Source organism: Marmota flaviventris, chromosome 9, assembly GCF_047511675.1.
Source record: "Marmota flaviventris isolate mMarFla1 chromosome 9, mMarFla1.hap1, whole genome shotgun sequence".
Lineage (NCBI taxonomy): Eukaryota > Metazoa > Chordata > Mammalia > Rodentia > Sciuridae > Marmota > Marmota flaviventris.
Window position 1 is genome coordinate 87,658,805 of NC_092506.1, and position 17,052 is coordinate 87,675,856.

The 17,052-nt window shown below is 35.4% G+C and overlaps 1 protein-coding gene across 2 annotated transcripts in view; it reads right to left on the minus strand.

Moving 5' to 3' along the window:
* The window catches only part of Trpc6 (transient receptor potential cation channel subfamily C member 6), a 119,679-nt gene that overhangs the window by 46,277 nt on the left and 56,350 nt on the right, over nt 1–17,052 (minus strand). The gene's annotated exons all lie outside the window — the stretch shown is intronic.

Below are 17,052 nucleotides of genomic sequence, written 5' to 3' on the forward strand. Positions count from 1 at the left end.
TTATCAATTTGTTCAAATCAAATATGAAAAATAATGATTTTCTATTTCTCAGATGATTTTATTTTTTTCTTTCAGAGTTCTGTTTCTGAAACTCTTTTTATTTTAATGGTGAGCATTCCAAAGTTGTTCTTTAATTTTCTCATCTTTTCTCTCCTATTCTAATGATTTACCTTTTTTTTTTTTTGCATGCATTCTGTTGTGGGAGATTTCTGCAACTTTATCTTCTAATATACCTAAAGAAATTTTTCTGCTGTTTTATTTTTAATTTTCAAAAACATCTTCTTTGTCTTTAAATTTTTATTTTTGTAACACTTCTCTGTTACCAAAAGTACAATCCATTTTCTTATCTCTGAGGTCATGGTCAAAACTGTCTAAGCAGGACACATTTCAGAGAAGTTACTCCTAAGTTGCTTTTTTATATTTGTTTACTTTGGTCTCTGTATTTTACATCAGAATTTTCCCACAAATTGCTGCTGATCCTTAATAGACACCTTCCAATGCAATTTCTAAGAGTGCAGTTTTCCCTTAGGAGAGCTAGGCTGAACCTAATGTTGGTTTTGGCAAGAGGTGATCCTGAGTTGGAGGGGAGTTTCTAGAAGAGCATTATTATTTCTGAGTTAACAGGACAGATGAGGCAGAAAAGACACAAGGTTAGTTACATGAGCAGCCACTTGTCACCATCCCTGCTGAAATTCTTAGCCCTCTTTCCTTCTCTGTCACTTTTCTGGCTTCTGATGGCATCTTTAGCCTTCCACTTTCTCTCTTTTGCATTTATTATTTTATATAGTTTCTGCTGCAGAAAAGAGAAAGTTCAAAGGTTAGGGGAAGAAAAAGTGTCAGGTGAACATGGACAGTGCTTTAAAAAAGAAAAAAATATATAAAACTAAGGAAAAAATGAGCCAGGATCAGGGGATTCATAAGAATAGAGTGATGTACTGGGAGTGCAAACTTTCAAGGAAAGTTCTCAAGTAGCTAGAAGACAGAACCAAAGACGTGACAGAAAATAGTTCCAAGTACCAAGAGATCAAGGACCAAGCCTCTCTTTTGTTCATTTTGTCTGTTAAAATTGGAGATAAAATATTCTAACCTATCTCAAATAATTACTTTCAGAGTCAACTGGAGTTATGAATGTGGAAAGTCCTTAAACTCAGATTGTATTGATTTTTATGGCCACAGAAAAATGTATTTTTGAGAGAGATGCCTGGACTTTTCATTACTTATCTGTTTTTGATCAGAAGACCTATGAAAAAGTCAAGAACTGTGATGGAAATTGGTGTAAGTGACCTTTGTCTCTTTAAAGAAATAAAAAATATTATCAGTAACTTTACTTGTATCTCAATTCATTTTTTAAATTCTGGTTTCCAAAGGTTTGTTTGTTCATGTGATACATCTAAATTTACACTGAACTAGAATAAGCTGGAGTTGCGACATCTGTAATTCTAAAATTTTGGAATAATGCTTTTTTATTCTAATTACCATTTATTTGATGGCAGGGGGGCAAATTCTATCTTCACAAGCTACTATTCCTGAGAGCATGTCCTCTTTCCTTCTACACGATTATGGTTTCCATTCTTATTGTGTTCATGCCATAACTACCATCCTCTTAAAGGAACAGCAAAGACATTTCCATAGAGAGGGAAAATTATCTTCAGTCTTAAAACATCTCCTGTTTTGGTCATTGTGCCACAAATATTAATAAAATGGAATAACATAAATTTCATATATATTTTTATTAAAAGAGCTGGATTATCATTGTTTCTTTAACATTCTCTCAATAGAAAATCCAGATACAGAATGTTTACATAAACATTTCTATTGCTTTGGAAAGATTTTTTTTTAAATGCATGCACAATGAAGTCAGTACCTATTGCATGGAGTAGAGAGATAACATGGAGCCGCTTGTATGTTAAGAGAATAATATGCCTTTTCTGCTGCTCTCCTGCTATTTCTTAACTGCAGTGTAGGGAAGCAACTAAAGACTTTTTTGTTTTGTTTTGTTGTTACAAGTGGTGTGAGAAAAACGTCAGTACCATCTCCGGCTTTTAAATGCAAAAGCAAAATATGTAAAACAACTTCCTAAATAACAAACATTTGAAACCTTTCAAGAAAGATAATAAATATTAGTAGACTATATCACCTCTGTGAAAATTGATTTTATATAGCTATATTTTAGAATTATGCATTAATAGACAAACAATCTATAAAAAAAAGAATAACTCAGTCCACAGTACTATAGCAACAAAACAGATATTTCATTTCAGCTAAATAACAATTTTTCCAAGTCAGTTCTTCTCTTTAAAAAAAAATTAAGAAATTTCCTTTATGTATTCAGCTATTTTTAGCATGGTTAAATGTTTAAAAGCCTACATTTTCCTGTTTGAAGTTTTCAATTTGTTTATCACAATATGTAAATACCAGTTCTAGGAGAATGTGTAATTAGGCACTGCCCTGTGACACTCAAATATTGATTAGGTGATGAAAATCAAGCCTTTACCTACCTCATTTCCCTGATTGTTTTTGCAGGAAAAAATAGCGGCTGTTGCCCCAGATAGTGAGGGATGGAATAATCTATCTCTATCGAAAATGCCAGCCACACAAATTAGCTTCTGAGTAGATTGGACTGTGAGCTTGAGTCCAGAGCATGTGGAGTAATTTTCTCTACTTCCTGTTCAAATATGATGCACTTTTATCAAATGGAATTGCTGTTGTTCAAACTAACCTCCACTATTAAGACCCAGCTTAGACGGGAGGGAGATAGGAAGGTGCAAATCTTTAAGGTGAAAATAGAAATAAAATTGGAGAAAAAAATGAAAAAAAAAAGACCTAGCTTAACTTTTAATTTTTGTTTAAAAATCCTTGCAAATATTCTAATTAAAGCATGTTTCTGCTGAGGCAGAAGTATTAAAAATATAAATGGCATATAACTAAAATAACCATTCTAGGAAACATAGAAGACACAAGAATAGATTTTGTGGATTCATCCTAGGAAAGCAGAAATTAAGGAAATCCCCAAATCTTTATTTTATTACATGCACAATTATCCATGGGAAGAATTTGACTTGAATATTTAGAGTTCAACAATTATACAACTAGCAAGTTTGCAGACTACTTTAGCAGGGTGAATGAGAAAAGTACCTTTACTCTAATCTTATAACAGTAACCCTGTTTTTAACCTGTCAACTTACTCTCTTACCATAAATCCCAAGCCTTTCTCTGGGATTGAGAAAGCAGTAGACAATTAAAGTGGTTTTCCTTAGTCCCATGAAAACAAAAAGTATTTTGCTGTATTCACAGAGAATTTACCACTCAGAGTGGCACATGGCAAGCACTTAGTACCTAACTGTCATAAACATGAATGGCTTCTGTGGAAGGAATAAAGTTCACAGTCTTTTCATTCCCTATTAACCTGACCTCAAATCATTACAATGTACAACCCTACACAAAAAAGAAACAAAACATAAAGGTTGAATCATAGTGTGTCCTGGTAGATTATATGTAATATTTTGTATTCAGAAACATAAACAGAAAGCTCAGTAGGGAACACAGAAAGTTGAAAAGCATTATTTTTTTTAATGTCATCCATGGAGATTTTCTTATCCTTAAAAGCAGAATTAATATTCTCCCCACTGCCTTAATTTCTGCTTGTCCTTGACATTGCACATAGAGCATGACCACCCATCTTCACAATACACTACCAAATCCCTTTAACTTCCAGATAGTTTTTCTAGATAGCAAAGTCTTCATTCTGACTTGATTAGGTTCAATTTTTCCCATGAATTCCTCTCATGTCATCACATCCCAACTTTCTGTTTGATCAGTCACACTACATCACAGGCTGCCTCCCTATTCCATGGGCTAAATGATAAGAGCCTGAGCTATTTGCTGCTTTCCGTGGGAGCTAGCAAAAGTGTGACTGAAAAATATCTTGTGCATGTTACAAATTTTGGTTGTTTGTTTTGATCATCAATTAACATCTTGTTTGTATAAAACAAAAGCTAAACTGTGAGAGAATGAGAACCTGAGTAAATAATGGCACAGTTATAGAAACTTGGCTTTTTATAAAACAACTATGTCTGAAATGTCATACTTCCTTTTTAGCCTCCAATTTGTGTTTTAATTTATTTCATATGTCATGTCTTTCTTCTTTAAAATACTCCTCAGTAGAGTTATGGGCACAGGCATTTATTTTGATCTATTTTGATGGAGTACTCTTGGGAATATTAAAAAGTTTATGTGTAATACAAGCAAAATGTATTGCAATTATCTCATCAAAGGAAGAAGTTTAAACCTTTGCTTCTTTTATCAACAACTGTCATAGTCCTGTGTATTTTGCAAGAATATTTTCCTACTCCACAAATAACCTCTGTATGAGACAGACTCTGGGCAGGAAAAAAGAGATCACACATAAATTAGATTATGTGGCATTTAATGAAGGAAAAGAGTGTGTGTGGGCAGGAACTGGGGAAATCCAACATGGTGCCCATGTCTAGGATAATATAGGTTTAGGCCTGAAGGGACATAAGGAAGGAGCAGTTATCAAAAGTTAAGCAAGGTCACTGTAAGCAAGGGCTACTTGACAGAGGCTCTGGCCTTTGACAGAGGATAACAGACCACCCTCAAGGAGAAAGCTAGGGCTACTGATCTCACTCTCCTACCTCTTGATATCTCATAGGTGCCTCCTAAGGGCTAAATCCAGCTCAAAGTCTGGGGACAAATGAACACATTGATGCCATCCACAGAGGTGTACAGTGACGCTGTCCCTACCAGGCAGAGGACAGTGTGCAAAAAGTGTGGAGAGAGGAGCAGGAAGGCCAAGCTCACACCACACAGCACAGCTGTGCAAGTGAATTTGACTTTGCCATAAAAACTCCTTCAGAAATCACTGATGGAAACACTTGCACAAAGAAAATGGTAAGTGCATTTGTATTATGAGTCACTGATGTCTCATCAGTTCTCACCTTTCTGAGCTTATTTTTTTCCCCTTTTATAAGCTATCTGTCAGAAAAGACACCCACATTCAAGTTCAGGCAGTCCATTATCTTAAAAATGAGCCTGTGAGTAAGATACATCCATTGGAATTTTAAGTTGATGCTCATGTGAAGTTCATGAACAACAACTCAGATTTTTCAGGTGAGAAGAAGGCTAATCTAATTTTGGTTGTTTGTTTTGATCTTTAATTGACATCTTGTTTGTATAAAACATATACATTTGAAAAGGTTGTGAAGAGACTAATCTAAAGTTGTTGATTCCCACAGATAACAATGCTGCGTAAGAATAGACATCACTAATAGGGCTGGAATATGCTATCAATCTCCAGGAGGGCTAGATCCAAACAGTCTATATGAGCCTGCCACTTGTAACAGAGCACAGGCAGAGAAAGAGAAGGCTGGACCAAGCAATGCATGGTTTTTATTTATTGTTACAAAATTGCAGAATGCCTTTCATTGCAATGGGGTATGATTTTATCATACTTACCAAACTCACCCATTTCTCAATCCATGCATTCAACAGTTCAAATGTTCACTATTATCTTTATCAACATGTTTCAGGTACTGTGCTAGGCACACAGGGAAAGCAAGGCATGACAGGGAATGGTAGTAAATAGTGAATGTTATCAAAGGGAAATTAATGCTATATAAATTAATAGCAAGCAGATTTCAACCCAGTCTGGAGACAAGGAAAGCATTCAGAGAAAATGTCACTTTGTCTAAGGATGCGGGAGGGTTTGCGAAGAGACAAGATGAAAAGTAGACCTCCAGGCACAGAAAACCATGCTTGCATAAGTCAGTAGTCCCTTATACTGGAATGTGCAAGAGTTGCCCCTTCCCCAGGAGAATTTCTGGTTCCTGGCTCAGTTTAACTGAAGGCCTGAGACTCAGATTGATGTTCATAGTTGAACATTCAGAACTTTTACTTTAGGGTAGAAAAATGAAGATTGAAGTAATTTCCTAAGAGATCGGGATTTCAACTTAGGAGATCTGTGTTTCAGAACTCAGTTACTGGGTTACCAGCCTAACGGTTTTGTTTTGTTTTGTTTTCTGAGGCATTTGGGGCTTCTAGAATTCAAAGTCCTGAGTTCAGAATACTTAAGGAGAATTTTAAGGGAACTGAGAACTGAGTCCTTAGAGATCTGGACTTGAGGCAATTTTGGGGAAACCTCTCAAAATATTTGGAAGAACACAGCTTTGAAGAAAGACAGACCATGTTAGGAATCCTGATCTTGGAGTTTACTATCTGTGTTTTCTCTCTGAGTCTCAGATTTCTTAGTGGTAAAACTGGGAGGAGGGTGTTAAACCAACTTTTTAGATTAACTATAATTGGTGATTTGTGGAATTCAGCTTAAGATAATTCTATGCCTCATCTATTATCAATTTCAAATCCTCCTTAATCAAGACCTGCAATACCCTGACAGCAGGCAAATGATATGAACAGACATTCCTCAAAGAAAACATACCAAATGGCCAGAAGGTTTAGAAAAAAAATTTCAACATCACTAACATCAGAGAAATTCAAATCAAAATCACAATGAGATATCACCTCACCCCAGTTAGAATGGTAATTATCAAAAAGATAAATGAGGGCTGGGATTATGGCTCAGTGGTAGAGCGCTTGCCTAGCACTTGCGAGGCCCTGGGTTTGATCCTCAGCACCAGGTAAAAATAAATAAAATAAAGGTATTGTGTCCAACCACAACTAAAAAATATTTTTTAAAAAAGATAAATGATAAAAGTACTGGTGAGGATGCAGATAAAGGAGAACCCTTACACTGTGGTGGGAATGTAAGTTAGTACAGCTATTATAGAGAACAGCATGGAAAATCTCCAAAAGTTAAAAATACAACTACTATATGGTCCAGAAATCTCGCTCCTGGATTTATGTCCAAATGAAATAAGGTCAGTATGTGAGAGAGACTTCTGTATGTCCATATTGATTGCAGCATTATTCATAATAGCCAAAAAATGGAATTAACCTAAGTATCCAATAAGTGATAAATGTATAAAAATATTAGTGCACATAGGCAACAGAATACTACTGAGCCTTAAAGGAATGGACCCTTGTAATTTGTAGCAACATGGATGATGCTGGAAGATATGGTGTTAAGTGAAATAAGCCAGGCATGAAAGACAAATACCTCATATTTTCACTCATGTGGAAACTAAAAAGTCGATCCCTTAAGTGGAGAGGAGAACAGTTGTTACTGGAGTCCGGGAAGGTAGCAAGAAGGGCGTATAGGGAGAGTTTAGTTAATGGTACAATGTTAAAGTTAGAAAGGGGGAATATGTTCCATTGCTCTAACAATAACTCATTGTATATTTTAAAATAGCTACAAGAGAGAATTCTCCTCACAAAAAAATGATAAATGTTTGATAAATGTGGTAGATATGCTAATTGCCCTGATCTGATCACTATACATTGTATATTTGTATTGCAAAATCATACTCTACCCAACAAATACATAAAATTATTTTATATCAATTAAAAATAAAATAAGTACCTTAAGAAAAAACAATCTGTGATGTCAACATGGCCAAAAGGGCATTTTCATTGCCCAGTATTTATTTTTTAATCTTCAGCATGCTCTGTGTTTGAGCGTTACTGATATGTTCTTAAAATATGTTCTAATCTTTGTCTTCATTCTTGATTATATATTTCCCTTTCTCTTCTTATATACATGTGCCCTTAAAACACGAACTCATTTTTGGAGTTCAGGGCCAAGCATAAGATCAAGAACAAAATGTTTTATAAATCTACAAATAAATAAATAAGCAATAGAAAGAAGAAAGAATTAAAAAACTGAATTGGTACCACTCTGCTTTGTTACATTTTTAGAAGTTTCTCAAACTCTTTTATTCTGTATCAAGAAACTTTTAAAAATTCATAATAGAGTTAGAATTCCATTTATTATATGAATAAACAAATGCATAACAACTATACCATACAAATAACCTCTAACACCAGAGAGTTAAATTTTAAAATGAAGTGCATCAATCAATGAAGTGTGACTCTTCCTAATGGTTCTGCATCATTCATGAGGCTAAGGGGAAGGGAAGTGGACTCCTCTATAGATGTTATCATGTTTGCCTCATTTCTCACAAAATGACAATTCATTTAGGATTTCTTTTACCAAAAGGATGTAATCTAATTAATAATATATCACAGATCTGTGGAATAGAATAATTGCATACATTATATAAAAATGGTCACAAGATTAAATATATCAATTTTTATTTACTCACTTTATACAGCTAAGAATCCATAATCCTCTGTTAAAATGAGTTGGTGACTTTGAGACATAGGGCAAAGTTTTAGAAAGCATCCTAGTAAATACTGCCCAAGGACTTTTAAAAGCAATGTATTTTCTACAATTTTATCCTCATACTATTCCTAGCATCATAATGTCAGACATTTTTATGTGGCACTTTTAAGTTCTCATTTTATGCTCAGATTTTCATCAAACGTCCCAGATTTACAGTGATTAAAAGCACAGACGCTAGAGTAACCAGACATGGACTAGTTCTGGCTTGGCCATTTGTTAACTGTCTGGCTTCCTGCAAAATGAGAATTATAATGTTCCTTATCACAGGATTGGTGGAAGGGTTTCAATGTTGTGCATGTTTTTTCCTCAATTTGGAAATTTCCACTTATAACTCTATTACCATACTAAGTTGATAGATACAACAAATTCATAGGAATAATAAATGCTAAAACAAGATTGTAAATTTAGGTTTTCAGACATCTTTTTTTTAATCTTATGTTTATTAGTGTGAAACATACATGCTGTAGAGAACTACAACTTTAAAACTAATAAGAAGATCATCTCTATTTCCCTATCTTTCCCCACCTAAGAATTATATCACTGATAACTTTAAGAACCACTGTGTGTCTATTTGAGAACCACTCTCTTCCTTGAACCCCAATAAGAAACCACTGCCTGGCCTTTATGTTAAACATTCTCTTTTTCAATATAGATATATAAAGATATATCTTTTCCACCTTTGTACATCCTAATTAATATAGATTAGGTTGGAAAAAAGAAGTACTTGGCACAAAGACAGCAGAATGAGGAGGCAAATATTGCCATACCCTCTTGGAAGAAAGCTCCTGAAACAGGGTAAGCAGAACAGAGTCAGTGGTTCATTGCTCCTGAGAGCTTTAAAAGACCTGGTGCATCAGTTAGGAGCACTGTTGACTAGTGAGTCTTGGGGAACATAAGCTTCAGCAAAAATGCAGCATCTGGCTAGGCATCTGGCCCCACATCTGCTGCCTTCTACTCTGCCCCAAAAGGGGAAGACAAAGCACATCCCCTCAGAGTGGGTAAACCTTTTTTGGACAATTCTACATTGCCTTTAGTAGTAAGGCTGTTAATCGTATTTGTTGTTGTTGTTTGATCTCCTCTTCAATTGGTGTTTTATACCAATTTTACCAAAACAAAACTCTGAAGTACTTTGAAGACTACACAGTGATCAGCCAGTGGTAGGAAAGCAACAAATTCTGTTGAGCCAAGTATGGAATATAATTTTTTCCATTTACAACTATATTCAACTTTCAGGGATGCAGCCAATGTGCTTCTATTTAAAATGGGATTTTCAAGGTGACTCAAGCTGTAGAAGTTATATAATTTCCCTAAAGTGAGGAAAACACAAACTTAGTCAAATCAGTGAAACCACTCTTTTGGTACAAACAAAGCAAACCTAGGTGACTAACACCTGACTACTTTGGTAACAAATGCACAAAAACCTTTGTCCCAATTTTCCATAGAGAAGTTATTCTTATCTTCCTCTCTTTTATGGTAAAAATGAACTTCTCCAGCCCCTGCAAATATAACTCAAACCCCTTTTTATTAGCTGCAATATGTTGCTATATTGGAAAATTTTAAATATGCCCAAGGTTCATATTTCCTCTATGCTTCTACACTGAGATTCTTTATTAAGGCCATTAATCAATGAGGGAATCATACTTAAATTTTTACATATATGGGATACATTTCTACAGCACTTCCACTATACCTACCAAAGTAATAATGGTAGAACCACAACCTGGAAGTGCAGAAAGACATTTAGAAATTATCTCTTTCAACTTCAATGCTTTTCAAGTGTCTGCCTTAAGTTTTCCTAGAAAGAAAATGTGTAAAAATTATTTTAATTATATAGTTACTTTCTACATGAGGAAACCAGGGCCCAAAGTAATTTGCCCAATGTTAAATAGTTGCTTATAATTCTAAACTACTGACTCATTTTCATTACAAAATGTGATTACCCCAAAATAAATGTTATTTAAAGGATATTAGTTTCTGGTCTTATGAAGAGGGATTTTCTTATGATGAAGATCAAATTTAAGAAACAACATATGTTCCCCAAATAGTCTCAAAGCTGTTGTTAAATTTATTCTCATTTAGATTATAGCCAGATAAAAGCATAATTGGCCTAGGCCAAAAGGTTGTTTGGGTCAATATTCCTCAGCCCTAGCTGAAGCCCAGAGTAATTACATAAATCGTGAGTGTTTCTGCTCACGGGGAGCTGTGGTGGCACCTAGCCAATTGGATCAGACAGACATTTACCACCAGAAAACACCATTTATACTCTTTGGTCTTCTGTTTCCTTGCTTTTAAGCAGTCTCTGAGGTCCCTCTAGTCAATATAATATTTGATTCTGTCTCTTATTTTTAAATAAGTGGAATATTTCCCTGCATTTTCAACAGTTTGGAGGACAGAGACTATACTGAGTATTAAGGAATTAGGGAAAACATATTACAAATTATGTTTTCTCCAAAATCTGCTTCTCCAACCTTGCTCCTCGCATGAGTTAATAGCATTTCAATTTACTAGTTACTTGGGGGAAAAAATCCTGATGGTGTTCTTGACTCGTTTCTTTTTTTCATACTCCAAAACTATTTAATCAGAAACTCCTATCTGTGCTTCACTTGCAGTATTGTTTGTGATGCTAAGGATTGAACCCAGAGCCTTGTATGTGCCAGTCAATGCTCTGCCACTAAGCTGCATCCCCAGCCCCTACTTGTACTTGAAATCCTGAACTATACTCACAAATTATCCACAACCTGAACGACTCCTGCTACCACCCTTATTTAGCTCATATCATCTGGGCATTTGACCTATCAGGCTTAGCACAGTCTGACTCTGCACACTGGTTCTCTTAACCCCCATCCTACTACTCAGGCCCTTGGCTACAGCCATGCTGACCTTCTTACTTGTCCTTTTTATTCCAAGCATATGTGAGATTTTGCATTTCCTCTACCCTCTGCCTGAAAGATCTTCCCTGACGTTTGAGTACATACCCTACCCCAGTAATGCATTCTCAGTGCACAGGACAGAGCCTATACCTAGTAGGTTCTCAGTAAACCTCTGCTGAATAAAGGAAAACATGTACAGATATAATCTGGGTGTACTGCCTAAAAGGACATGCTAGGTATAAATTCAGTATCAGCATTATATAGAGCTCTCTACAAATATATATAATTTATACATCTCTATCAAACTGATTAAAAACAAAAAGATAGGAAATACAAATTACCAATACCAAAAATGAAGGTGGTAATATCATTACAGAGTATACAGATGTTGAAAGAGTAACAAAATACTACAGACTAACTTGTATTTAAGAGTTTACCTTAGACATGAAACCAAAAGCATGCTCCATGACCATAAACAAACAAACAAACAAACAATCACTAAACTGAACATCATCAAAATGAAGAACTCTCACTCTTAGAACTCTCAGAACACAAAAATAAGAAGCGTTATAAAAAGGGCAAAATAGAACACAATAAAACAAAGAATTCAATTAAAAGTGAACAGAAATTTAGCAGATATTTCATCATAGAATATAGGGATAAAAAAAGCACTGGGAAATGGTGCTCAACATCACTGGCCATTAAAGAAATACAAACCATAACCTCTAAGATACTAACTACATATCTAAAACTAAAAAGAATGATCATACCATGTTTTGGTGAGGACTAGGACAATTGGTACTTTTTGCCAGTCTTCTTTCTGCCTCCAACAAGATTCCTAGTTCAATGGCACCCTCTTCTGTCAGTATTGTAAAGTTCAGGAAGTTTAGTGGCTTGTTTCCTTGACCAGTCAAGTTTCCTGTCCTCCAATATTTTGATTCTCTGTTTTATTAACCAGAGTTCTCCAAAGGAACAGATTTACTCTAATAAAGTGGCTTATGCAGTTTTGGAGGCTAAGAAGTTCCCAATTCTGCCACCTGCAAGCAAAAGACTCAGAAAAATGAGTGTGAAAGCCTGAGAACCAGGAGAGCTGCTGGTGCAAGTTCCAGTACAAGGGTAGATGATGGCTCAGCTCATGCAGCTAGGCACAGAGTGAAGATCAGTGTGTAACTTGTTCTACCTTCAGGGGGTGGAGTGAGGCCCACTCATAATAATCTGTTCCACTCAATCCACCATTTCAAATGCTCAACTCCAGAAACACCCTCACAGACACTCAGAAATAATACACTGATCCAAGTACTGGGGACTCTTAGGGTCCAATGAATCTGGCACATAAAATTGACCACCACCTCTACTGTTGCCCAAGACCCAGATTTTCTCCTGTGGGATTTTCTCTTCCACTACTCAAGATCCAAAAGGCACTTTCATTTCATTTTGCTTTCTGCCACAGAAGTCACACATTTTGAAGAATGCTCTTTTAAACTATGCATGTGTTCCACTCACTTCCCTATAGCTAATGCGCTAATCTATCAAGGCACCTTTTAAAAATATTTTTCAGACTGAGGGTAAACAAATAGTCTTTCTAGAAGTGGTTTTAAGATCAATCTGCAGCTATTCACTAGCTTTCTTCTCTCTTCCCTATAATTTTTCTTGGTCTGTCTTTGCTTGCCCCTCAGCACACCAGGGTGGAGGAGGGGAGGCAGGAGAATGGATGATCCTGCAGGAGTTTTTTGTTTGTTTGTTTTCACATTATGGTTATTTTAAAGTTTGACCTTTTTTTTTTTTTTTGAGAGAGAGAGAGGGGGAATTTTTTAATATTTATTTTTTAGTTTTCGGTGGACACAACATCTTTATTTTTATTTTTTATGTGGTGCTGAGGATCGAACCCAGTGCCCTGCGCATGCCAGGCAAGCCTGCTACCGCTTAAGCCACATCCCCAGCCCCTTGACCATTGGTTATCTCAAGTGCTGCCCAGGGAATGGCTCCTATACAGGTGTGTTTGTCTTGTTTGTTCCATGTTTTTTTCTAAGAGATACTGGAAAATGGAGCTTATCAAGTTGCCCTTGTTTTCAGCTACCTAGAATTTTTTTCAGCTACCTATTCTTTTGTCTTTCTTGTGAAAAATTTGAAATCAATAGTAGCAAAAATATAACATGGATTCCACTAAACTCTGGACACTAACTGTGATGAAAATAATTTCAATCTTTAGTAGACAGTAAGAAAAAAATTCTATATTTTCCGGCAGGTTAGATAGGAGTTCACTTTTACAGATATTTTTTATTGGCTGAAATTGAATAGAACAAATTGAAAAACAATAAACCATTTCAGTGGCTTTATATTGGAGAAAATGTATCCAGTCTCTACTCAAATAGTCTGCTCTACTCACAGCAGTCATTAAAGGCATGTATATGTGGAAAATAAAGTTTTTAAAAGTTTTTCTATTATTGCATAAAATGATTAAGAATGGATATGATTTCATGTGAAATTCTCTCTCTCCCTGATAATGTTTGAGTAAAATATATTTTCCTGTTACTCCTCTCTCCCCCATTTCCTTCTACAGTTTAAAATTATTATGGCTGTTAACCTGAGAAGCATCTCTCTGAGAGGAAAAGGCTTTGTCCTTGCTAAAGTCAATATAGGCTAACTCAGACAGGCACCTACCTGTGTCCAAGTGGTTAGTAATTATTGCTCCAATCTAAAAGTAGCCTCTTATTCACACTACTTTCTATCTCCACCATAGTCTTCCTTTTACAAATTTAGGATTGTAGTCCATCATGACCACTCAAGTGGGTTTACTGACATATGGAGAGACAGGGCCTTAACCTTCTTCAGGCCTTTTTATTTCTTAAATTTAAGTGTATCTAAGTAGAATTGTATGTTATTGCAATAAACTTACCATTAAATGTATTTCTACCATTCTGAAAAACCTTTTTGATTCCAGGATTGGAGCTTTCATTTCAATATTCCCCATCACTTGAAACAGTGAGCAGCAGGTGTTATAATATGTATGTATGCAGAGTTATACATACCAACTTTATCTATAAAATGTAGACAGCAAAATCTGATGCAGTAGTTACCTATGGGTGGTATAACTATAGGTGGTTGTATTTTTCACTTATCTTTAGTCATTATTTCATGAAATCCCTACAGCATGCCCATAATACTTTTTAAATAATATATTTTCCTTGACAGAAAATGATACACAGTTTCATTTCCTTTTTAATTATTTTTCAATTTCCATAACTTAGAAATACATATGCAACTATTAAGTTTCATTGGCTCACTTAAAATAGCCACTGCTTTAAGCAGAAATCTTAGAGGAGTTGTTAAAGAGATGAAAATGTTTAAAAGTCTATTGCCAATTATGTTAGCCACTGATTTTAACGTAACCATGGGAGAAACAATTAAACAAAATGAAGTTAAATGTCTCAAAGTAATATAGTTTGGGACAAGCATATAACAGTCATTAGCATGTTTCTTGTCTTGGAAAGGCAGTGCCATCGTGCATTTTGGCTTACGAGTTAGATAAAATTTGGCCTGAATCTTAGCTTTGTAACATATTAAGTGTATGATCTTGAGCAAGTAATTTAGCCCACGGAGAAGATGTTTGGTCTTGAATTTTTCAAGATTTGGTGATGGAATGAATGGAAAGTAAAAGGTAAAGGGGAAAAACTAGCTTGAGCCATTTCTGACTGTGCTGAGACCTCAAGAATAAGCATGAATTCTCCAAGTAAAGGCTCTAGAAGGGGGAAATATTCCAGAGAGAGGTAATCCATGAACAAAAAGCAGAAAGAAAGTGAGAACATAACATACTCTTAGAACTTAAGGTAGTTTAGGATGCCTTGAGAGTTCAGTGCAACAGGGTAGCTAGAGAGGAAGATGGGAGGAAAATGGGCCCACCATGAAGGGACTTTTGGGTTATAATACAATATTTGGACTTTATTCTGGAGGTGACCTGTAGAAATTGGAAGCTTCTAAGTCAGATCTGGATTTGAAAGGAGCAAGGAGTAGAAAGTAGGACAACCAGTAAGGAGAGTATGGCTAAAAGCCACTGTGACACATGTGACCTAAAGTACATAGGGAACTAAAGCAGCAGTCAGGGCTGAGAGAACACACCAGGACAGCCTTCCCTCACCCTCAGGGTGGGGGCAGCTGCTTCTTTTGGGGGCCCCACAGTCCTTTGTTCTTCCTGCCCTAGCTGCATTGTGCTTGTCCCAATACCCTTCACTACACAGGGGAATGAATCCCAGCAGGAGGAGAACTGACAAAACCTGGGTCTGGTTTCCAGTTCCTCCCACCATTTCTGACACGTGGAGAGTGCTCAATAAATGTGCATTGGTGAAGTGCAAATGTGAGTCTCTCAGTCCCCCTCTGTGCCTCTCCTTCTAACAATGGCCATTCATAGGGATAATGTAGACACTCTAACTAATGAAATTATATCCTCCAATGTAGAGAAGACTGCCATTATTCTAAAAAGAAAAAGAAAAAAACTTGCAGTGTTAATTTCCATGTGAAATTGTATCAAACACTGAACATTAACTTAAAAATGGCACATCTTTTGCCCTTAGATACTCACGTATATTTTTGAACTTTTTGTTTTTGCAATTTTTATTGGTTCTTTTTCATTATATTGGAAAACAGAATTTGTTTTGACATAATTATAAAAGCAGGGAATATAATTTGTTCTAATTCAGTCCCAAATACTTCCTCTTCCCCTCTGATCCTCCCTCCCCCTGTTCCTTTCCCTCTGGTCTACTACTGATCTTTTTGATAGTTACTTATAGTTTCTTTTTCTTTTTGTTAGTGTCTTGTAGATGTACATGATGAGGAGATTCACTGTGGTATATTCATATGTGTACATAGGAAAGTTAGGTCAGATTCATTGCACTGGCTTTTCCTATTCCATCTCTCTTCTACTCCCTTCATACCCCTTTGTCTACTCCATGGATCTTTCTTTCATTCTCCCTCCCCCTACACCTTATTTTGGATTAACTTCTGCATATCTGAGAAAACATTACAACTCTGACTTTTGGAGACTGGCTTATTTCACTTAGCATGATTGTCTCCAGTTCCATGCATTTACTGGCTAATGCCATAAAATAGTTTCTGTGTATTTTAGTTTTCCTCCTTCATTTTAAGTCAAAATAAATGGTATAGTTTTCTACTGAGTGGACTTTTCAGGTGTGTTATTCCCAAATTATTTCTTTATATATGTATATGTATACATAATTTCCAGCATTTTCTGAATAAAATGATTTAATTAAGTAAACTAAGCTTCCAAATTATGGGGAGTGCATTTTTAAAAATATAACTGATTAGGTCATATTTTTAAAGAATTTTTCTATTTACTATATACATAAATATTGAATGGATGAAAAAGTCTATCAATTAAAAAATTGTGTAGGTAACAAGCTGTGCAGTATTTTATAAAGCATAATTAATACTGACATACTACATTGTTGGCAATATAAGAATAATTTTAATTACATTCTTTCGGGAGTAAAAATAATTTCTTCTTTGTGTTTTTTGTTTTATTACAACATATTTGTTTACCCCCTGGAATTTATACTTCCCCTGAAAATGCTAAATGGGTTTTCTCAGATGTGCAAAGCTCTGTTGAATTACTGCCTCTAAGTCTTGTTTAAATGTTTTCACAATTACTCTCAACTCTAAAAGACATCACTTGAAGATGCTACATTGAATTATAATAGAAGCCTCTAGGACAATTTTAAAAATGTATGAAGCAAAGTTTTTTTGCTTGATTATTTCATATCATAATGATTTGACTGGGCAAGCAAGTTTCTTATGCAATACTGAGGGGAAACAAGGATTTCAAATTTTATATTTTTGATGATAGTCCCAATG